The sequence below is a fragment of the Eretmochelys imbricata genome, chromosome 9 (assembly GCF_965152235.1).
Source record: "Eretmochelys imbricata isolate rEreImb1 chromosome 9, rEreImb1.hap1, whole genome shotgun sequence".
Taxonomy (NCBI): Eukaryota; Metazoa; Chordata; order Testudines; family Cheloniidae; genus Eretmochelys; species Eretmochelys imbricata.
In genome coordinates this window covers 28,389,462-28,415,021 of record NC_135580.1, presented here as the reverse complement: position 1 = coordinate 28,415,021, position 25,560 = coordinate 28,389,462, and the positions used below count along the sequence as shown (strand labels likewise).

The 25,560-nt window shown below is 41.0% G+C and overlaps 1 pseudogene; it reads right to left on the bottom strand.

The window, feature by feature from the left end:
• The window catches only part of LOC144270419 (glutathione hydrolase-like YwrD proenzyme), a 33,061-nt pseudogene extending 9,016 nt beyond the window's left edge, over positions 1 to 24,045 (bottom strand).
• Positions 24,046 to 25,560: the final 1,515 nt, after the last annotated feature.

The window sequence follows — 25,560 nt, the reverse complement described above, 5'->3', positions numbered from 1 at the left end:
AAGGCGCCACTTTTGACCGGTTAAATTTAGAAGCCCTTTTAGAACCGGTTGTCCCTCGCGGAACAACCGGTTCTAAAAGGGCTTCTAAATTGAACAACCGATTCTAGCGAACCAGCTCCAACTCACCACTGCTTACAATCTATTATGTTCTCTCATGTGCCAAAGACTTTTTATAATACAAATTCAAATGAAAATGTACACTCTAAAAATATAAAATTTGAATGTATCACAAATGTATACCAATTTTTCTTGGCTGTGGGGGATAAAATAAAATTTGAAAATATGAATTTTGCAATTCCATATCCATAGTTACTTATAGCTAGTATTAACTGGCCAAAAATAAATTAGTAAAGGCTAATTCATTTTCACTGCCCAAGAAACGATCCAAGGAAGAATGTATGTAGTTGCTTATGTAGGAGAGTATTGAAAAATCTATATGGGTCCCATTGTTCTCCATCTACTAAAAACTGACTGGACATGTCATTATGGTGACCTGCTGACCATGGCTGTTTATGCTCTTAACAGCAAGTGTCAGGCAAGTCTGAGCTTGAAGCATCAAACTTTGTTTATAAAGAATTTATCGTGCAAACTTGGTATAAAGCCAAAGAAATACCTATGAAGATTTGTTTATTTGTTTTTTAAACACTGGTCAACTCATTTCACAGTCTGATCTAAATTAATAAGAAAATATACATTAAGAAATGTAAGTTTAGGATACTGTATAGCAAAGCACTCTAACTGCTTTTTTGGAGAGTTTTCATGCAGACTAAAACAAGTTATGTTTGGAAAAAACTTCTCACTTGTAAAGTAAATCCACAGCCACCTGGTTCCAGTCCTATGCCAAAGCCCATATAGTTGCTATTGATGAAAGAACTGGCATTGCCTTGAGCATCGACAACAGTGAAGTAAACTGTGTCACTTCCTACTGGTAACAAGTTTCCTTTATTATAGTTGTCACTGACTCTAAAACAGCGAACATAAAAATCATTAGCGTGCAACAAAAATCATTATTTTATGGCCCAATTTAAATTGCATCTTAAGGTGTTGCTCACCTTACTCCTACAAGTAATCCTAGTTGAAGTCAATGGGAATATTCCTATAAGTATGATGAGCAGCATTTGGCCCTGAATTTTTTGGGGTGGGTTTTGTTTATTAAAACAAAGGGCCAGATTCTGGTCTCTACTTGTATAATCTGGATTAACTCCAAAGACAGTAGAGTATAACGAAGATCAGAATCTGCCTGCAAAGGGACATCATGTAAAATTCAACTGATATCATTGAAAGATAAGGCCCAGGAAGGATCCAAAGTCTGTAGTCCTTTTATGACCAGGTAATGCCTAGATCAATAAGTGGTTTCTATTGTATATCATATGTTTGGTTAAGTACAAACATAGTACTGCCAACAAATTTAAGTAAACACTCTTATCTAAAGTACACAAAAGCAGGCTAGCACGCGTTGGTACTTAAAAAAAAAATCACATTTAGAAATACCCTGTTCTCTTGAATTTTGAGACCTGTCATAAGAGTCTTTCACGCAGTTCATGCAGGTCATTACTTTAAGAAATATATTTAAAATATCCTTTAAAACCACCCTCAATCCCCTGGCTTTGCTATCAACTAATGGAATTATTTCTCACACATTTCAACTAGAAAGAGGGACATAACAGGGTTATCCCCTCGTCCCTCCTTTTTAATGTCTCACTTGAACCACTGGCAATAGACATATGTCAGCACTCAGCTATTGAAGGTGTAACTATAAAGAGGAAAAAAATACAAAATCAGTTTATATGCTGATGACATTTTTGTACTATTGAAGAATCCATCCTCATCTATCCCATCATTATTGAATCTAAGTTGACATTTTTTGAAAGATCTCTGGTTTTTGCATGAACTGGAATAAATCACAAGCAATGAAAATATCCAAAGACCAGCTCCTTCTCAATTTCAGCATTTTCCATTTCAAATATACAAGGCAATATGCAAGATGCTAATATCTGTCCTAATCGTCCCAAAATTGTTTTTAGAAATATGAACTATATATAGAAAGAAGTTTCTAAGGATGTAGAGAGGTGGTGTCTCCTCCCACTATACTTTCTAGGGAGAATAGAAATAGCCAAAATTGATATCTGCCCAAGAATGACTTGTGTCATTAGTCTATTGCCTTTCAAGGTCTCTCTTTTGCTCTTTCCTCAAATAAATAGGCAAGACCATTAAAAAATCCTGGGCAACTGGAAGTAGGGGGTTCCCAGATTTGTTTCTATATTATCTAGCATTCTAAATGCATCCCGTTGTAAGGTGGTTCCCTTCCAGCAGCTCTCTGTATACACACCAACGTGGTTGGAGATTGACAAAAGCTTAGCTATGCCATTTGATTCCCTCTCTCCTTTTATATACTGTAGGAGGCTACCCACACCGTTAAGTAAAAATCCAGTCTTTGCCTCTACATGGGGTATTTTGCAACTTGTTAAGATGATTACAGCATCTGATCTTTCTAATTCTCTTCTCATACTGCTATGAGCTACCCCATGCCTCAGGATCAAGACCAATGGCACATTTAAGACAACTTGGATAGAAAAAGGATTAACAAAAATTAAAGATACAATACAAGATGATAGACTGGCCTCCTTCAATTACATTGTGTCACAAATATCAGATACTTCTGCCTCACAGTTCATTCTTTCAGTGGCTAGGCTCAAGAATTCATGAAAAGATAGGGGACAATTGGTCTGTTTCAACTCTCTCATCTCTAGAACATGTTAAGAAATAGGGAAACAAAAGTCACTTTGTAGGAATTACTTATAGTGCTCTGCATTACCCTCAATCTTGGTGTCAAACAAACATGGGAAAGAAAACTTAGCCTTACCCTCACAACAGAAACCTGGCAGGATCTCTGGCTTCATGTGAGAAATACTTCAAGTTCTTTATCCTTGCAATTCTTCCAGAAAAAGATATTGAACAGCTACGACTAGACTCCCGAACATTTGTTTAAGGCCATGTCTACACGACACAGTTTTGTCGACAAGTCAGCTTTCGTCGACAAAACAGTGGTGGAGTACACACTGAAATGCTCCTCCCACCGATGTAAATCCCCTGCTGTGCCGACATGATAAAACCACCCCGACAAGAGGTGTAGGGCTTATGTCAGTGTAGTTAGGGTGACATAGACACTGTGCAGACACTACATTCCTTACATTGGCTGTTGGCTATCACTCTTGTCAATTTGGAGCTGTGAAATTGACAAGAAAGCTGGCTCCCAGTTCCCTAGGCGGGCCTCTGCTGGGTCATTGCCCCAAGCCGGGCTACTGTCCTGGGGTCCCAACTTCCCCCCACACACACACCCGAGAGCTCTGCTGCCGACCGGGAGAACGGCAGCCAGTCGGGAGAATGGCAGCCAACTGGACTCCAGGTGTGGATCTCCCCACTGGAGGCGAGAAGCTCCAGGTGTGAGGGCAGCTGGGCTGCTAGTGGGGAGATGCGCAGAGCTGAGAGCCCTGGCTCTCAGTACCCCACAGTGCCCCTCTTCAGTCAGTGGAAGTGCTCCTGGTGGGGACGCGCACCACCAACAGAAGGAGGGTAGTGCAGACATCAGCCACTGCAGTAATTAATGCCATGGCTGTAAGTTGACCTAACATGGGTCAACTTAGGCTACATCTACACTACAATCTAAGGGCTAGTCTACACTGGCCATGTTAAAGCGCGGCCATAGCAGCGCTTTAACGTGGCTGTGTAGTCGCGGCAGAGCACTGGGAAAGCCAGCGCTTTAAAAAAACCACCTCCACGAGGGGCTCCCAGCACTGGGGCACTGTCTACACTGGCACTTTACAGCGCTGAAACTTGCTGCACTCAGGGGGGTGTTTTTTCACACCCCTGAGCGAGAAAGTTGCAGCGCTGTAAATTGCCAGTGTAGACCAGCCCTTAGGCTAGATTTGCAACACACAGTGAATGTTAGCGATGCAAACAGTCACATGCCAATCATTCACACATCCTCTATACCTGTCAAAAAATGCATGTGGCCTGGAACACAATATTCAGTGCTCTCTCAAAAACTTAAAGTGTTGTTATCTTTCCTTCCCCAAGCTTGTGTATTTTATGGGTGCTGGATGAGTTGGTATTACACTGCAGTAGCTATTTTAATGGCCAAAAGAGTTATTTTGAGAAAATGTAAATCTGAAATTCCTCCCTCGTACACAGACTGATTTAGTGAGTTCTCTACGACTGCATTAATGGAAAAAATGACTCTGTCTAATAGAAACATTTTTGGGGGGAGGGGGCAAAGGAGGATGTCTGGTCACACATGAAACTATTGCATAATTTTGCAGTTTACTATATATTAGTCCCTGATACTCATAGGTTATGTTCTCGACAACTGGAGAAGCGTATCGGCTGCCACTGAACATGGTGCGAGGAACGCCAGGAGCTGGGAGTCCTGGTGCCAGAGGTGAAGAATACAGATCACACTATCATCACTCCGAGAGCCAGAACCATGCTGGAGGGGACCCTGAAGGATGCCATCCGCTGCCAATATGTGAAAAACCTGAAACAGAAGCCAGATCAGGGCAAAGCATTCGAGGTGACGTGCAAGTGGGACGCCAGCAACCACTTCCTCCCTGGGGGCAGTTTCACCCAATTTGCCAAGTGGAGGTTCATCCACAGGGCCCAGCTCAACTGCGTCCCACTGAATGGAGCCGTCCGCCATGGGAATCGGGACAAGCGATGCAGGAAGTGCAGCTACGCCAACAAGATGCTACCCCACGTCCTGTGTAGCTGCAAGCCCCTTTCGAGAGCTCGGCAGCTGCAACACAACACCATCCAAGATTGCCTGGCCAGAGCCATCACACCACCCTTGGGGAAGGTTACCATAAAATCCGCCATCCCCAGAACTGACAGCCAACTGCAACCAGACATCGTCATCACCAACGTGGACCGGAAGAAGATCATCATGGTGGATGTCACAGAGCCAGCCGAGAACAGGAACCCGGCCTTCTAGGATGCCCGAGCTTGAAAGGTAGAGAAATATGCCCCTCTGGCCGAAACATTGAGAGCTAAGGGTTACCAGGTCCAGACGCACACACTGATCATCGGAGCTTAGGCATATGGGACCCCAGTAATGAGCGAGTGCTGAGAGAATGCGGAATCAGTCAACACTATGCTCGGCTGATGCGGCAACTCATGGTGTTGGATACTATCAGGAGGTCGAGAGACATTGACATAGAACACATCACTGGACATCAGCAATACCAGGAGGCATAGGCACCAACTTTCCGCAGCACCAGTGGCCCCAGCCCCCTGGCCCCAGCCCCTGCCCCGGCCCCACCCCGACTCCACCCCTTCCCCACCCCTGTCCCGCCCCCATTCCAACCCCTTCCCCAAAGTCCCTGCCCCAACTCCACCCCCTCCCTGCTCCTATTGGACCCCTTCCCCAAATCCCCGCCCCGGCCCCGCCTCTTCCCCGAGCGCGCTGCGTTCCCCCTCCTCCCCCCTCCCTGCCAGCCATGTGAAACAGCTGTTTCGTGGCACAAGCGCTGGGAGCTAGGGTGAAAATGCAGGCACGCAGCATGCTCGGGGAGGGGGTGGAGGCGGAGGCAAGTTGGGCGGGGGGCCGGGGCAGGGAGCTGCCGGTGGGTGCAGAGCACCCACCAATTTTTCCCCGTGGGTTCTCCAGCCCTGGAGCACACACGGAGTTGGTGCCTATGCCAGGAGGGATGAGCTGGAGTGACGATGAGAAACGCAGTCAGGAAAGTAACAAATATTTTCCTCATGGATTGTATTTTCTAAATGGACAACCAACCTAATTCTCAATTACTGAGGGACAATCTCCAATCATTGGTATATTTTGCTTTCCACAACCAAATCTCTGAGATCTTTTCATGAGTGATCTACCCAAGTATTCGGGTTCTAAACTATATTGTTAAATCTATTCACCTAAATGTGGGTTATTGCTGATTATGTACTCTATGTATCATATGACTTTTAAAAACTAACTTTGTATTTGTGGATAATCTAAGCACTGTAGCCAGATGTTCAGACACTCTTTTCCCAACCTACGTATTATATAATGTTTTTAACTTTAGTTTTAATATATTAGTCCCTGATACTCATAGGTTATGTTCTCACTTATTTATCTCTTTAGTCACTTCAGTAATTGATGCCCTGCATGCCTTCTATCTGGTCAGGGGGTGGGGATTGTTTTTTTTGTTCTGTTTTTTCCAGGCTTTACAAGTAATGAACACTGCATTTTGTTTTTGTATGGTATTTCCATCTTGTATATGTATTTAAATATGTTTTATTTTGTGTTTATATTTTATATAAAAACAAAAGAAATAAAGTTTAAAAAACCCACCCTAAATGTCTATGCTTAAAAGGGCACTGTAGAGTTTCACCAAAATGAAAACACCTCCAGCCTCCAATGTTTTATTCCTCCCCTCCTGATACTAATAAAACTATCAGCCATACACATAAGTAAAAGAACAGTGTTAAAACTCCAGCTGTTAAGCTGGATGAGCCACCAGCAATGTGCTTAGGGAGCCGGATTTGTTGCAGTGTTGGATCATATTAAAGAAGTTCTATATTAAAATCACAAATGAGTTTGATTCCCCATAGTTTAAATTCCAGGGTATTACTAATTAAGAGGTCTCTTGGTTTTTGGTACTGTTTCTCTCCCTCTATGTGTGAAACTTGCAAGCTGCTAATCGTGTTAGTACATTCTAAGACAGAGTCTGTTCTCAGAGCAATTCTTTGTAACAACAACTATTAACAGAGAGAGAGACTCAAAGCAATACTCTGTAACAATAGAAACAGCACCCAGAGACTCCCCGCCCTTTTGTTGTATTCATCTCGCTTTGTTAACAATTGTGATTAAAATAGAGATAGAGGATGTATGTGGATGGATGCTTGGTGTGGATAGTAACTGAATGATCAGGGAGGTGCCAGCCTAAGAATCCAGTGTCCATCGGCTGAAGAAGGCGTCAAGTGGAAATAATCAGAGGACCCCCGGAGGGCAGATTGGAATCCACGCAACAGCCTCAAGAATGGGAGAACCAAAGAACAAGATAACATCTGGCAGCACGGAGCCATCAGGAATGTGCCATCTGCTGATTGATTCAGCAACAGCATGATGAAGCAATTCCCATAGACTGGCATAGGAAGAAATTCCTATAAAAATGGACTCTAGAAAGTGAGAACTTCGGGGTCTGATTCTGCAAACCAACTTCCAGGAGCATCAGATGAGCATCTGACAAGGCCCTGCTCCCTCCTCATATCCAGGCCAGCTGGCCAGTGGCTTGGCCTGAGCAACTCTAAGGCTGGTAACTATGATAACAACCTTGCAGAACCTGTGTTTGTATGAATGAATGTGTGAATAAATATGAGATTGAATGGAATGTTATAACTATAACTAACTGCTTACTATGATTCTTTCTGTATTCACAATAAATGTGGTATTTTGCCTTTTCCCCTTTAATAAGATCCTGCTGGTTTTTATTTTATTGGTATAACAGCAGCGGCTCATGCACTGCATGTCACGTTGTCTATTGTTTAGTCTCCTGCCACCTTCATTCTATACTAGCTGGCATGGGACTAAACAAGAATCAATTTTCTGCCACTCTGTCAGAGCAACAAATTCAGAGCCCGGGAGTCTGTTTTGCAGAGGATTAGGAATTTGAGTGTTTCAGTCCTTCTTTTGGAGAGCTGGCAGATTTTTCAGTATTGGGGGCAGTGGTGTATTTACATATGCGTCAGATGGGCCAGTGGCCTGGACACTAGCACTTGAGAGACAAAGAGAAGCATTGCACAGATGATTTTTCATGCATTGTATGTTTCACTATGGCCTCCTGGATGGCTCTCGGATCACAGGGATCAAGATACAGGGCCTTTTCTTAAATAGAGCAGGCCAGGGAAAACATTCTTAGTCTGGGCTCTGAGCAAGAGAGAAGGTCAATCACCATTGGGTGACTTTTACATTAAATTGTTTCAGGGATTCATTTGAGGACTGTCAAACTTATTTTAAGATATCTGGGCTGCTCTTTACTTTTTACACAATATATAGTGCATATTTTAAATAAAATCATCCACTGCTTGATTGTAATAAACCATTATTGTTCTAATTCAAAGAGAAAACTGCCACTTTTATCAATTCATATGGTGAATCATGTTTGATAGTTTCCTATCACATTTCATTTTATCTTTTAGATACAACCTGGGCTAACGACATAACATTAAACAGTAAACTCTTCGTACTTTACACTGGGCAGTTTACCACAGAGACAGATTAGTGTTAAAATAAAAGGATATTCAGACCACAGCGTTTGCAGAAATAAACTAAAGACTCCAGCTACTCTTACTAATAGAGCCTACTTAATACTATACAATGGACTTTTCTTTTTCACCAAGATCAGAAATGTACTCACACTAATAATCCACAGAAGCAAGCGAAGGAAGAAGCCTTACCTTTGCAAATTAATTTTCTCCAAGCATCCTTTAGCATATGTTTTAGAAAGAAGTTATTTTGTAGGTACTGGAACTTTGTCATGGACAGCACAGAACCAGAAAGTAACAGAGAAGCTCAGTTTCAAGGCTTCAATCAGTACATGTAAATAGTCAGCAGTGTTATGGCCCATGTCTGAAAATGGCAACAAAAATGACAAAAGTTTTAGTTTATTTTTAACCTTTCAGTGTTATTTCATACTATAATGACATTGTTTACCCTGCTGTTATTGGATGACATTAATTACTGAATTGATTTCAATGGAGTATTACCAGGGATGGATTTGATCAATTCTTTCCAAGGATACTAGGGAAATATTCATTCATTTTGGACGTAAGAGTTCTTCAGAATTTGGCTCATAGTCTTCAGTGGTATTAGGTGTTTTGAACCTATCTGAACAATTCAGAATTTTGGACTGGTATCAAGCTGTTTATAAAATATCACACTATTTTTGAAGTTATATGAGGGCCTCTCTTCAAAGTTGATAGGGTAATTTGCTAAATTTTCAAATTTGTATTAAATTTTCAAAAACATAAATCTCAGAGAGGCTGTTTCATATTAGCAAATTTCCCAGTCCAGGTCCCACTGAACTCTCTTTACTATATTTTGATATTTAGTAGAGAATTATCCACTGTAGAGTGGAGTCATGTCTAGTAACAATTTTATTTCCCCTTCCGCTTGGCTTTGAGGAAAATTTTCCTCAGAGTTGAAAAAGAACATTAACATGTCTGGAAATCTTCCTTTTGTGTCTGCTTAAATCATCCTCAAAGGAAAATATCACAGACACAGAAAAATTCATTCCATTGGACATAACTCAGACCTTTAATATTAAAATTGTCTAAAATGTGCAGGGCTATCAAAGCTGTGATTCCTTATCCATTTGGAGGGATTTCCCAAACATTCACCTCCTGGAATAGCAAGACATGTTGTTATTCCCCCATTTAAAAAAAAAACTTTCTAAAGGTTTCCTGAATATTATCACATATTATATACCAACAGTGACATAATAAAACTGGGTATTTCTTCACGGCAAAGAGAAACCAGGTAACATTAAGGTGGTATAGCTTTTCTTTCACTCAACCTTGTATAACAACAATATGCAAACCCTATAAAACAATACACTATTCTACAGCAATGGCCCAAACCACTGTCATTACACAAGTGTAAGCAATATTGTTTCCCCCTTTTATTGTTGCCATAAAGGATGTAATACTGGTCCTCTGTCTGGGGGTGGATTTTGCCCATAAACTAACTACAGACATTGGCTTTGTAAAACACTTTGAGAATTCCCATGTATACTCTTTCCTAAATATACGTTGGCGCAGTGGAGTATGTGGGAAAATGGGAGCCTATGTTTCAAATATCATAAATAAAACTTATTACTTTGAGCGCTTCTGCAAACTTGTCCTCATAACATTGAACTTATCCAATTCAGCTTGTTAAATCTAACGATAAAACCATTAAGTTCTATATCTGCTTCAGAAGGTTAAATACCTATTTATCTGAAAAGTTTATCAGCATTAACTGAGTAATATATAGAGTTGCCTGTCTTTGAATATTAAATTATACGCGATAACCCTGTGAGTTTATTTTTAAATTAATAACAAATGAGCCTGCCCTGAGTTCTTTGACAACCCCCTCACTTATGTCAGTTGGAGTTTTCCCTGAGTAAGGACTATAGGTTTGGATCTAGACACATCCAGTTATTTCAAAATAGCGTGCGTAAGTTGCTTTGGGTATGTTCCCTTGCTTCTATATTTCGGAATATTACTCAGTGTATAGTGGGTGTGTATCTATGACTAATGATTTTATTAGCAGGTCAGTAAGCATTGACTGTCTTTTGACATACTATATAGCTGGGTGTGAAAGCACAGAATTTGCTTACGTTTGTACTCCATGAATAATGCAAGAATCAACTGTTCACATAGTGAGAATAAAAACAATGCGCTCCAAAAATGCTGCTCAGCAACCCTGTGACACTGGATTAGTAAGAATATTAAAATATCCAAAATATAATTTCCAAATCCATGTGACATCACACACAGCCAGAGAATACTGCATTTGAAAACATTTAGGGCCCAATCCCAATGTCTGTATTTTTTTATGCACCAACAGCTCCTGTGGCATTTAATGGGAGTCTGGGATATGCAAAGAATGCAAGATCAAAACTAGGAAAACACCACCAATCCCTACCATTAAAAAAATCTTTGTCTTTTGATTTTCAGTGAAGGTTGTGCTTTAGGAAGGCTCTGCACTGACAGCTCTGGAGACCTGTACCCACAGAGCTGGTAAAAGCACATGAAGTCATAGCAAGCCCACACTGCACTACAGTTCTGAAAGGACCATCTTCAGAGGTGGGAAAGTAAGTTAGTTTCCATGCCCATTCAATAGTTAGCGTCTCTGCTGAGACTGCCAACATGAGGACCAGTGCTGTATGAGTGGTGATAGTGGTTTTCCAGGAGAGGAATCCCATCCATTAGGAAAAAGAAAAGGAGGACTTGTGGCACCTTAGAGACTAACCAATTTATTTGAGCATAAGCTTTCGTGAGCTTATGCTCAAATAAACTGGTTAGTCTCTAAGGTGCCACAAGTACTCCTTTTCTTTTTGCGAATACAGACTAACACGGCTGTTACTCTGAAACCATCCATTAGGAACTGTGCTCAGGCCTCCCAGGTGGCTGGAATTTAAGTCAGCAAAGTGCAGAAAGAAAATGAGATGTCTTTTTTTAACAGGGAAGATAATTAGCCATTGGAACAGATACCAAGGGATGTGGTAAGACTCCAAATGATGGAGAATTTAAACCAAGACTGGATGTTTTTCTAGGAAATATGCTCCAGTTCAATCACAACTTGATGGGCGAGATGCAGGAGTCCCATCATGAAATTCTGGGTGTTATGCAGGATGTCAGACTAGGTGATCACTCTGGCCATAAAAATCTATGAATTTCACAGCATATGAGTTTCATGTAAGTCACTGAACAAAGTTCAGGTGACAATTTTCTACAATTGCCTTATTAGTGTCCTCCCTGGACGTGGCTGAACTACCTGCAGCTGCAAAGAACAGGATGTTTTTGTCTACCTTCAGGCTGGGGAGGAAGAGGAATCCGCTTGTGTGACATGGGAGGAGACAGAGTCAGATGGAAGGAGGGTGTGAGAAAGAGCTGTTGAGATAGTAAGGAGGAGAGAGGGTACCTGGATATGGGCTTCAAATGTTTCTGCAACTCAATTCTGGTCAATATTCAGTCTTATTCCATCTCTTTATGCGTAGCCTCAGAATAGTCCCTTTCCAACCACCCCACAGTTACACATTCCCAAATCCAACCCCTGCTGGAAAAGCAAAGAAGGGGAGGGTCTGATTGTGATCCCATTGTGTAAAGCTATGGAGAATCTTCAGGCCAGCAGTGGGCATAGGGGAAAGGAAGGGTTTTGATTTTGCCAATCTGGCCACCACACAGAGGAGAAGTTATGGGACAAAGGGAAGAATTCCAAAGATGATCTGGCAAAGAAACCTCAGTTCTGTTCCAGTCTAGGCTGCGTGACAGGAAAATCCAACTCTGAAGTATGAGAGAAGGGGAGGTAGGAGAATATAAAAATAATGAGCAATATATGCTCTTGCAGAAAAAACTATGAGCGGGGGAGGGATAAAAGGCCCAGGTAACCACAAGGCTGAATTTTCTCGTAATGCTCCCTTTTCTGGCCTCAGGGCCCAATTCAGGAAGGTACTTAACAACTTGCCTAATTGTAAGCATGCGAGTAGTCCTATTGATTACAATAGGACTGGCGCTTAAGTTTAGGCACAGGCTTGCCAGCCCTTGCTGAACTAATGCCTCAAAATTCAGCATATTTTTGGGGACTCAACTCCTAAGTACTTACTCAGTGAGAAGTCAATGGGAGTTTTCCCAAAGTAAAGACTTCAGGAGGTATACAAATAGTGCCTAGAGTTCACAACCTGAGTGAGAGAGATTCACTGGCAGGCAGAACACTAGTTTGCTTTCTTTTTAGTATGAATGTTTTCAGATGGATCCCTCCTAAGTGGCAAAGTGCAGCTCCTGGTTACCTCAGCTTTGAATATTAAAACAAACTCCTTTGCTCCTGTAAGTCACATAGAAAGTTGCACTAGACAGCAAATCTACTCAGCTACCCCACACTTCCCCCTTCCCTGATAAATACTGCAGCTCAGTGATTTCTTGCTGAATTCCTCGGATGGATACAGAAGCTTGAAGGGCATGGAGCTTTTTCCCCATGCTGAACAGACCATCCAATCTACATTCTATTAAAAATAATTACAATTAAAAGAAATAGTTTCCACTCTTGACTCAAAAAACATTTATTTGTTTTTTAGTCATTCATTAGCTCATCATATTCACATTTACAGTAAGGCAAGCTTGAATCAAACTCATGGATCAAAACACTTCAAACCTCAGTGTTCAAACTTCAGATCTGATCAGAGCTTGAGTCCATCTTTAATTTGTAATTAATTCATTAGCTAATTGCTAAGAAACAAACAAACAGGGCTATGTTTTCTATGTTAGACCTGCACGACTGCATACACACATAACCCATAAATAGCTGCTGTGAACATATACCTAGGATATTTGTATGCATATATAGTCAGTTAGGCACCGAGGTGGCCTTATGCACACAAATGGCATATGCATTCACAAGGACAAATACTTGAGTTATTAGTGCATGGTGGGTATTCACGGATATAAATTAGGCATGCAAATACATAAGTATACTTCTTCATGCCTAACTTCGAAAACCAAACTCACAATCTCTGTCGGGTTCAGAACACCAAACTGTCCAGAATACCTTGTAATTTGTGAAAATCGATTTTACCTCATCAGTGACATGGCTTTTTAAATCTTCTAAATCCATTAATCCTCCATTTCTCTGAACAGTTTCTATAATAACTTCTGCAACACAACCTTCGTAGAAGCTTTTCTTGCCAGATTTTGCCAGCTCCTGAAAGAGTTGTAGCTTGTAGCCTGGAAACTACAAAACAAAGAAAAGGAGGACTTGTGGCACCTTAGAGACTAACAAATTTATTTGAGCATAAGCTTTCGTGAACTACAGCTCACTTCATCGGATGCATTCAGTGGAAAATACAGTGGGGAGATTTATGTACACAGAGAACATGAAACAATGGGTGTTACCATACACACTGTAACCAGAGTGATCACTTAAGGTGAGCTATTACCAGCAGGAGAGCGGGGTGGGTTGGGTTGGAGGGGGGGAGCCTTTTGTAGTGATAATCAAGGTGGGCCATTTCCAGCAGTTGACAAGAACATCTGAGGAACAGTGGGGATGGGGGTGGGGATAAACATGGGGAGATAGTTTTACTTTGTGTAATGACCCATCCACTCCCAGTCTCTATTCAAGCCTAAGTTAATTGTATCCAGTTTGCAAATTAATTCCAATTCAGCAGTCTCTCGTTGGAGTCTGTTTCTGAAGTTTTTTTGTTGAAGTATTGCCACTTTTAGGTCTGTAATCGAGTGACCAGAGAGATTGAAGTGTTCTCCGACTGGTTTTTGAATGTTATAATTCTTGACGTCTGACATTCTAGTGAGGCAAGTTTGTCTTGGTCAAAGTTAAATTGGCATCTTCTTATGGATTAAACTATTTAACTCTACTGGTTACATCATTTGGATGATTTAGGTGATCCACATTTGGTAATCCACAATGCTTCCTCTCTATCCACCACATCATTAGTTTTGATTAGTGAAAACATGACGTATTTGCATTGGCAGCACATAATATTACATCAACAATGTACTTTGCATTATTCATATATAGGGAAGGTGGGGCCCAATCGTGCTCCCCCTGAAGTCAGTATCAAAACTCTCACTGACTTCAGCTCAACTGTGACTGAGCCCCAAGTCAGAAAAATACATTTCCATTGAATGGTGAGAATGGAGAGACTAAGCCAGGTAAAGAGAAACTAAGTTTATTAAGATGAAGAAGCCAAGGTATCACAGATACTAGTGCTTCAGCAGGTAGGGCAAGTAGTTTTGACTTATAATTATATGTGCATGTATGTGTAATGCATTTATTCAAAGAAGCAAGGGTGTGACAGATACTAAAGAACTAGCATATAGGTCACACAGCAATAACTTAATGTTAGGAATTGAAGGGAATTCCATAGCTATATAACTCGGCAAAAGACAGGGCAAGGTGCATTATTAAGCTACAATAATGAGATGCTTTAAGGGAATAGCAACAACCATAGCTTGTCATTACTAAGCCAGGATGCTTACTGTGGCTTTAGAATGTTAAATTCTAAAGAGGAAAACTTGCAATATGAAAAAAACACATTTTCAGATTGAAAAAAATGCAGCAGCCATACGGTTACATCTGAGAGAAATAGTCCCAGCTACTTTAAAAGTTTTAATGATAAATCATTACCAAGTTTAAAAACTATTCATTCATTCATTCATATACTGGACTCAAAATTACTAAAAAGAAAAGGAGTACTTGTGGCACCTTAGAGACTAACCAATTTATTTAGTCTCTAAGGTGCCACAAGTCCTCCTTTTCTTTTTGCGAATACAGACTAACATGGCTGCTACTCTGAAACCTGTCAAAATTACTAAAGGAAGTCTTTAGGACCCTGGTGTTTCCTGAGTCTGTTCCTGCCTTTCACAGAGTCTCTCCTAGCACAGTTGCCAGAGATAGCAGGGTAAAATAGAGAAGCAAACAAACACTAACATTTTTGCATACTCGTTTAAGATGAAATAATGTTAGGCCTTGACTGAATGGATTTTAGCCAGTTTCTGAATCTGTGGAGTTGTCACCCTGTTTCCTCACATATGCAGGAGGAATAATTTGCCTGTTTAATGATAGCAAATGTAATCCACACATCTTCTGGGTGTGGTGTTCTGTCCCATCTAGTGGCACCGTGACCACTTAGAGAGACAGATAAAATGAGTCTGTTCTACAGCCTTAGCTAGCAGCCAGTTAGCTCATGCACTAAGCTTTTAGCTCCTGAGGTAGAGGCTCATGCACTAAACTCCAGAAGCTCCAGATTCGATCCGACCCGCCGATGACTGGGATCTGTCAGCATTACACAAACACTTCCAGCAACGTCACAGGGATGGCCTTTGTGAGCAAAAACTAAAAGTCTCTAAGCAACACTGTGCATTGTTAGGGCCCAGTCCAGCTACTACTGAAGGCCAAAGGCAAAACTCTCTATACCTGATTCCCCTCTCATTTACACTGGTTTTAAAGCACCCTAACTCCTTCACCTTTGGTGGTGTCACTACTGACTAGCGCCAGGACAACCAGCAGCCTTTCTCCTATGGGTCTGAAGCTCGTTAATATTGAGAGGGTGTGATCAGAGACATCCGTTTTAATGAAAGGGGGAAATATTGGAATTTAAGACTTTTAAATATTGAATCCAATTAGAAAAATAATTTACCTCTTGCAAAATTCAGAACTGTTTATTCTCGGCTCCATAATGAGAGGCCTAGGCCTGGACCAAGAGAGGGCAGATTCTCAGCTAGTTAAATGGTCACAGTACCGTCATTGCATAGCTATGACCTCTGACATCAGCTGAAGATCTGGCCCCTGGAGTTTATGTGTTTTGGCAGAGATGAGGGAGACACTCAGCTTGCCCTGTACTCCTTTTCAGAGATACAAAGTTTCTCCTTTCCAGAAGCAGTACATAGACCCAAAGTTTCTACAAATAAAAAAAAGAAAAAAAATCTTGTTTAAATATTAAAAGATGCAACTAGAAAAAAAGGGAAAAATCAAAGAAATGAACTGACAAGTGACACAGAGACTAGAGTTTCGTGAAACATTCACTCTCAAATGTGATTTTAGGTGTTTTTTTTAAATTCATGTTTTTGCCACTTACAGAGAAGCCTTATTTGGTATTTTTCTTATGGCGGACTCTTGTTCTTAGATTCAGGAACATCTGGATTTATTGCCCTCTCTTATCTAGCCTATGGTTCCTATTCCTTCTATAATCTGACAACAATGACTGATTACATGATGACTAGATGTAACTCAAATGATCAAAACAGACAAATAAACTAATCTCAAAAAGAGAAGGAGTACTTGTGGCACCTTAGAGACTAACAAATTTATTTGAGCATAAGCTTTTGTGAGCTACAGCTCACTTCATCGTGTAGCTCACGAAAGCTTATGCTCAAATAAATTTGTTAGTCTCTAAGGTGCCACAAGTACTCCTTTTCTTTTTCCGAATACAGACTAACACGGCTGCTACTCTGAAACTAATCTCAAATCACCAGGCACTGAAGTCCTAATGGGGCTGTGTCAAGATGGGAATCCTATATTTTTCCGATATAGAAATCTGCAGGATTTGTCCTATAGTTTTACAGACTTTACTTTTTCAAGCTTCCTAGGAGCATCTAAGCTTTAGGCTCATATTAACCACAAGGCTGTCAGAAGACAGGATACTGGGCTAGATAGACCTTTGGTCTGACCCAGTATGGCTGTTCTTATGTTCTCCCAGGTGAGTGCCCTAACGACCAGGCTATGGAATATTCTGGATCAGGGCACCCTCAGCTTCCCCTGTTTGAAGCTGTTCCACTGTGGATAAATCATCAGAGAGTCATTGGGCCAGAGAGAACGAGCACAAGCATGAGAATGACTCTATGGCCTCGCGGTTCAAGCATTCACCCAGGCTGTGGGGGAGACAGCATCCAGTCCACCTGCTCCAATGATTCTTTAATTATTCATCCAAAGTAGAACTGCAGAGTGCATGGTCATAGCAGAAACATGGCGTCTAAGGAACTTTTACTGGAAAAATTTATGCACCGAGAGAGTTTAGGTCCCTACAGGGTTCGGCAGGGTTTTGGACATACCAGTGGAGCTTGATTCTGGGGTTTAGATGCCTAATGTGGTAGTCAGGTGCCTAAATCCTGTTGTGAATATAGCCCTTGCTGAACAAGCCAAGTAGAGAAAAGTCTGCAAACAGAAAGGGTAATAGCTGTGGGAGAACTGCAATTTATTGACCTCAGATGTCTGCATTATGTGCCCCTTTACTAGAGGATTACAAACATTGGGAGGGATAGGGAATTTGAGGGCATAATTAATTTCATTTCTGGTTAGTGATTGCTGTAGTTGGTGCTGACAGCACAGTTTACATTTGAGGATTTTTTAAATTTAAATTAATCTGCCGTATTTTTTACTATAGCTTTATTTGATCTATGTCTGGAATTTAAGATGTGGGTATACTGGTTATACCTTTATGAAATTTCTTTTGTTCAGCTTTCAAGAAATATTATTCTTTATTTGTATTGCAGTACTACAGAGGAACCCATTGTGCTAGGCACTTTTACAATCACAGAACAAAAAGCTGGTTTCTGCCTCAAAGATATTACAATCTCACTATAAAACAAGACACAACAGCTGGATAGAGACAGACAGATGGAGGACCACAAGTGAACAATGAGACAATACTGGTCATCATACTAAGCAATGGTCTCAGGATTATAATTTAAAATAGAGTGCATCTACAGAAAGAATGGATGGAGTATACAGAAAAATGACCTCTCCAAATGAGAAATATGTTCAATGAGTTTTTTAACAGGTAGTATGAAATTATTCAGGAGAAGACTCTTCATACAAGACCAATTAGTACAGCTATAATCTTGGCCCCATATAAGTCAATGGCAAGAGTCCCACTGACTTTAATAGGGGTTTCACAAAGCTGTTTTCCACTCACACCAGTGTAACTCAAATGACTTCAAGAGTTGCTAATGGTGGTGTAAACCAGAAATGAGATCAAAATCAGGCCCTATGAATCTTAGCTGCTGCACTCTGGGGTTTCACCACAGCCTCTTTGATGTGACAGTGTTTTAGCACTTCAAAGGCAATGGTGGATCAGCCAGCACATTTTTCCCCAGGAGGTACCTGGTACTGAAGGGATGAAAGGACAAACAGTGTGATGAGGTGTATCATCTCTCTATATAACAAGGGAGTGTTCCCTTAAGTAACAGGTTACAATCTGGTACGAAGTTGTTAAATATTAACAGGAGACAACTAATCAACTGAAGTTCAGTGAACTGCTCTCCTTAATCATCCAGACAGATTAAGAACCAAAAGGAAAAAGAATGTTAAGCATTTACAAAAAGTATATCTATTAGACCTGTCCCATAAGAATGTACACATTTCTGCAGGATATACGACATGGTAATTTTGGGGAAAAAGGTAGAGTTGTGCAAATCATGTACTTTTTAAAAGAATACAATAAACATTTAAAGAGTTACTTGCTCGTATTTTTTGCATCCAGACCTGTGTTTGTTAAGTTTGTCTCCTACTTCTGATCTCCTGGTTACCTGACCCTCCCTGACTCCTGCTCTGACCACTAGGTCAGACCACCCACATCCCAGATATGACATTAATAAGGAGATGCATGCTAAAATAAGTTTAATTTTACAAACAAAGCAAAACACCTGTTGGTTACTCTGTTGGTTCCAAATGTCCCAGGGACTGTAATCTAAAAACAGATTTCCTTATGCCAAAGGTGTCCTCACTGGGGGAGAGGGATAGCTCAGTGGTTTGAGCATTGGCCTGCTAAACCCAGGGTTGTGAGTTCAGCCCTTGAGGGGGCCTTTTAGGTATCTGGGGCAAAAATTGGGGATTGGTCCTGCTTTGAGCAGGGGGTTGGACAAGATGATCTCCTGAGGTCCCTTCCATCCCTGATATTCTATGATTCTATGAAAGGTGTTGGCCAAAAAGGGATGGCAGAACCCTTGTCCATGATGAGGAGCTTGGCCATGAACCGGCAGTAGCTCTTTCCCATGAAAAAGAGAAGACACAGACATCAAAAGGAAACAGAGCTGGATTAAACAGCAGATTTAACGAAGATAAGATAATGGGTAAAAAACCTTACAATACTGCTAGCAGAATTTGTATTGATATTGTACCTAGAACAATCTCTAGGTGTATTAAACAACATTTTTAAACAAACATTTTCACTGAGCTTCACCTTTTTGCTTCCATATAGGGAAACAGCTTTGTACCAGCTGGCTGTTGTATTCGGCACAGTGATATTATGAGCATGAAATGGAGAAAGAGGCTTTGTCTCATTAAAACTTGCACTTTTAACAGCTCAGTGGTCGATGCCCCCGGAGACCTGCCACTGCAAGGCAAACAGAAGTGCATACGTAACATAACAAAATATCAGGCCGTCAGGTTCAGCTGACAAAAGAGTGATAGTATCACCGAAAGCACAGCACAGCAGTAGTTTCAGCGAGTCCAGCAACAGCATGAAAATGCACTGGAACAATTATAACAAAGTCACATTTTTCACAAAACAGTTCACTATGGCCCACATCCTGCAGTCCTTACTCTGCAAAAACTCCTATGAAATAAAACACATTAGTCGACAACCATATTTAAAAACAAGTTATTTGAATTGCCACCCTGACTTTTCCTCTATTTCATTTCTGTCATAAAGTCAGCAGTCATCCTGTCAGGGACACTTTCTGTGAGGTGTCTTAGCACAACCGACAACTCACTGGGAATGTCCATGGGAGTTGAGAATGCGTGTATCAGAACCTCACAGGATATAGCTCTTTGAAAGTTTGATTTCCCACCTGCATAAAATACTGGGGTCTAGCCGTTTCTGAGATAGTCACTGCTATAAACAGATCAGAACTGAAATGGGGCGAAAGAAGGTAAGATGGAAATCAGAAAAATGTAGATTTAAAGTCTGACATCTTATGAACCACCGGGAGTAGAAGTAAATGCTGTATCATGCTAGTCAGCAGGTTTCCAATGAGATACAGCATTTAGGCCCAATCCTACAGTCCTTGTAGAGCCAAAATTCCCCTGGAACTTCATTTCTAGCCTTAGTGACTTGTGGAAAAACTGAACCTTCAAATTGTCACTGGTCCCTTCAATTAGTAATGTTTCTGGGCCCTGTTCCAGTATTCAGTATGGCAAGTCCAGGATCCCAGACCAATGTAATTTTCTCCTTCTACCCTTGTGTTTTAATTTTTCATCACACTTTATCTCATATTTATTTCGAAGAAATTATCTTTATTTTGCTATCACTTTTATATCGTTGATATAGTTTGTGCAAATTATTGCGATGAATAATGGAAAATGTTTTCCAAGGGAAAGGATTCTCTAATGGTATTTCCAGCAGAGAGCCCAAGGACCCTTAGTACAATTGGATATAACTCAGAGTTACATCATTAAAATAGTTTCCTGATACTTTGTAGACAGGTGAAAAAAATCAATGTTATCTGCATTAGAGTATTCATTGCTCTCCCCCATGACCATTACAAACAAGAATGTAAGGGCACCTGGAAGTGATATTCTTTCCACACTAATGCTCTCTGGTAGGCTATAAAGCCAACTGCCTGTCTCCTTTATAGCTTCTTGATTACACGTACAATAAAAGTCCACTGTGGAAAAACAGTTATTTCTTTGCCGTTATGAATAATGCATTTGAATAGAATTCAACTATAGGAAAATTAAACAAACAACTGAAAAGGAAATGAGGTGCAAATCTGGACTCTGACCTCTCCCTAACAAATGTCTCTCCAGTGAAACTGGTGCTGGAGACTGGCTAGCCATCTGGAAGTTCGACTGTAATTCAAAAAAGGCATTAAACAACTCAGCCTGAGGGCACTCATATAAAAATGAACAAAGAGGACATGACAATGATGTTATGTATGTTTTCAAGCCTCGTGTAAACAAAGCCTAACTCTGTACACCTTTTTTTGGTGAAATTCCTATTGAAATCAGTCTAAATTCTGCTCTGTTACACTTATACAATCCCAGGAAAGCCTCGTGGTTTGAACTGGAGCTTTGCCTGAATAAGGGGCTGAAAGATCAGATTCACGGTGACTCTCTCATCTGAACTAACTCACCCAAAATAGCCGTCTAGAGTTTGATCCTGTGTGGCAGCTGAGCACTAGCTGCTCCGACTTCCACGGAAGAGTCTAAGGCTCAATCCTGCTGCCATTCAAGTCAATGGGAGTTTTGCTACTAATTTCAAAGGCAGCAAGATTGGGCCTTTATTTAGGCCATGTCCATGCTACAGCTGCTACAGTCGCACAACTATGGGGCTGCAGCTATGCCACTGTAGCATAGACGCTTCCTACATTGACGAAAGAGGTTTTTTTATCGATGTAATTAATCCATCTGTCCGAGAGGCGGCAGCTCAATCGTTGGAAGAATTTCTTCCTTTGACCTGGCTGAGTCTTCACTGGGGATTAGCTTGACCACACTATGGCACTCAGGGAGTGACATTTTTCACGGCCCTGAGCAACGTAGCTTGGTTGATTTAATTTTTAAATGTCAACTGGCCCTTACTCTGAACTCAATGGGAGCTCTCTCTGGAGTCAACCAGTCCCCAAAAGATGAATAAATTTTGTTGTTATACAAGGAGGATTTTCCCAACCTCAAACAAAAGCATTTCTGAAAGCCACAACCACTCCAATCTGGCTAACAAATAACACTTCCCTTTTTTGTATCAGCCTCCTGTGACTTTTAGTAATGAGTAAAAGTCTTTAGTTATTACAAGGAAATCCAAAAGACCTTCCCTTCTGCTCTGGATTGTGCTTTTATAAAATGAACCCTAGAGGTGTAATTCTGCAAGCCTTCTGCACATGGAATCCCTTTTTAAGCCCATGGGAGCTTTCCCCACACAGAGGGCTTACAAGAGCAAAGACTAAATCAGAAGGTAATTAATGTTATTACTTTTATTTTTAATTTGCAATAAAGTCAGGCCAGTGACAAGTGAAAATTTGCAGAGACTCCATCAGGAAAACATTTTTTTCTAATCTGGTATGATGTTCTGTAACCAGAGACCTAATCTTCCCTCAAAAATCAGCATTTGGATCAGCAAAACCCACAGCTTATGAGCCCAGATTCAAGAGTAATAAACTGGCCTCAATTCAGCAGGGTGGTCTGGAAATAATTCTGTGCCTGACAGTAACATTTCACCCAGATGCTTCTTCCCAGAACAATTACAAATCTCTTGCTGATACTGCCCTTTTCATCCCTGGTCTTCAACCCACAGACACTCACTTTTCTTTCACACATCTGAACTAATTCCATGGAAGGGAATCTAAAGCAGGAAGGAAGGTGCAAGAAGAAATATCAGAAAGTAACAGAGAGATTCTGGGCCAGATTTGCTCTCATTTATAACAGTGCAAAACCAAAATAACTTCCTTTAAATCAGGAGTTACTCCATATTTAGACTTGTCTTAAAATCTGCATCTAGATATGGATTAAATAGACCACGAACTCATCAGAGCATTTTTCCTCATCAGAGCATTTTTCCTCTCAACTGCATTTGACTCCAGCACAGGATCGTTACTCTCTGTCCTAATCTTCGGAACTTACCTTCCATTGAGACCTTGCACCTGCTTTGTGTTTGCATCATAATAGAGACAGAAGCAGCCCCACCTACTCCAGTACCGCACAGTTCAGTGACATTTAAGGCAGCAGCTATAGCCATGGCAGCATCTACAGCATTGCCATCATTCTTTAAAATATCTGCAAGAGAGAAGCCTGTTAAAATCTGATAGCAGTCTCAGAATTTCCTTCATAGTGCAGAGGAAAATCACAGCCACACTTAAAATAAAGAGTCTAGTAAACACCAGTTTAGCAATCATAGAACCAGAGGATTAGCTAGGAGTATCTTTATCTGCAAAGGAGAATCCCCTGACTCAGGGGTTTTCAAACTTCCTTGCACGGCGACCCCCTTCTGACAACAAAAATTACTACATGACCCCAGGAGGGGGGACTGAAGCCTGAGCCTGCCTGAGCCCTGCCGTCCTGGGTGCAGGGGCCAAAGCCGAAGCCCAAGGGCTTCAGCATCAGGCAAGGGGCCTGTAACCTGAACCTGTCACCCAGGGCTGAAACCCTTAGGCTTCTGCTTTGGCCCCGGGCCCCAGCAAGTCTAAGCCAGCCCTGGTGACCCCATTAAAACAGGGTTGCAACCTATTTTGGGGTCCCACGCCACAGTTTGATAACCGCTGCCTTTACTGTTCAACAATAAAAATTCTGAAAACTGTTTTATGTTTAAAAAAGGCTTTGTTCCTTAGAAAGATAGAAATGCTAGGAACTAATTTCTAAAGCAAAAGTATGAGAATACTGGCATGTGGGGAGGGAAGAGGAGACTGAGAGAAAGGAAGAAACAACATAACCATCCATCAGAAACTCTGAACAATACAAGGGGTGAAATCCTGCCTCCACTGAACTCAATCAGAGTTTTGTCATTGACTTCAATGGGGTTGGATTTCTTCTACAGAGCTTAAGGAACAGATAACAGAGCCTCTTGTTTTTTACTCATCCAGGGATTTATATCAGTGGTTATCAAATGTTTTCATTTATACCAGTTCATTAGAGGAAATCCTCTTGGGGGCCATCTCCCCAGCCTCCACCTTCCCAGCATCAATATGACAAGGACTCTGCAGACCATCAGAAAAGACCCTACAAATAGAGACCAATGGCCCGGGGGGACACTTTATAGAGGAACATTCCATATTGCTACATACCACTGAAATTTACTATGTCACTATAAACATTGTACTGCTCTGAGGATACATGATGTTGTTAACCTCCTGCAACATGAATAACCCCAGAAAGAACAGGAAATTTACATGAGACTGAAAATGTTGACAATAGCCAATTAAATTTCCTCTGAGGGAGATGAAAGACTTGATTTTGTTCCTCCAGTGAATGATCCGGTAGAAATATTAAGCAGTTTCATGTAAATGTTTCTCCTGCTTAAAGCAAAGAAAAGCATTTTTATATCCTGTTCTGGCAATATGTCTGACTCCATCATGTTGAATGGAAGGAGAAAAACTAAATTATACCAGGCAAGAGGATTGAGACATGAAACAGATAGTTGCTGGGCTCTGACACTGATGAGAACCCTGTCTGTGAGTGAATTTGTAACTAGCCAGAAACAAAATCAGGGAAATAATTCTGATTTTTATAGGAATGGGTTATGACAACATTGTAAAGTCATAAAACTAGCATTTTAGAAACCATGTGCTCACATGCACACACAGAAATGATTTACATCTAACCCTAAATGTAACAGGTTTTCCATCTCTATTGTTTCTGCTTTAGCCACTAGGTGAAATATCTTCTATTCTTGCTAATCCATTCTATTGTTATTCCAGTAATACACAGAGGTCGGAATCAGGATTGAGGGTCCTTTATGTTAAAACTATACCATCCTGGACTAGAAAACACAGTCCATACCTCAAAGAATTTACAAGCTAAATAATAAAGATGCAACAAGTGAGTATAACAACAACAAAAAGGTGTTTACATAGGCACAACTAGATGGTTTTGAATTGATTTGTATATAAACAAATTAGAGAAACATCTGAAAGTCCTACTGCCCAGCTGCCTGGCTGTTAAATTGTTAGTGGGCAATTTCCTATAGAACTAAGTAGGTTTTAAGGGTGACAACTTTATAAGCTAGTTCATCAAAGATGTTTGTCTGGATGGCTGGCCCCTTTAAGAAGAGTCAGGGTCCAGTCTATCCATGACAGGCTTTTATAAGGAGAACAAGCCTTTCTTGAGCCACTGTAGTAATTAACTGCCTAGGTGGCTGGTTGGCAGCTAATTGACTAAGGAGCACCTGTACCTGATAAAAGGCTACCAGAGTTTAGTTAAGAGGGGGTGTTCCTAGCAGGAAAGGAGAATTATCAAGAGCTGCTCGAGATACAGGCTCAGAAGAAGGCTTAGCGATACTGTGCTTTCCCAGTGCTAGGTGGGATGGCTGACTAATTAGCATAGAGCCCAAGAGGAGAGCTGTGAAACTTTTCAGAACAAGAAGGGTAAGCCTGCCTGGCTTGTAGTATGCAGGCTCAGGACTGTCAGACTCCTGAAGGCATTGAGATAGAAGGCCTGTGGGAATTAGCACCCAGGCTCCCAGATGGATGACCTTGAGGGGCTAAAAAAATTGTACCCTAAAGAAGAGTGAACAACTAAGTCCTTTGCAGGGGGAAGAGAATCATTGTGAGATTGCACAGGACAGGGTTCAAGGGGCCAGGAAGACTTTTCTTCTTCTAAAATATCTTCACTGACAGTAATAGAACAGGAAGTCCTCAGTATAGTGCAGTTTTGTT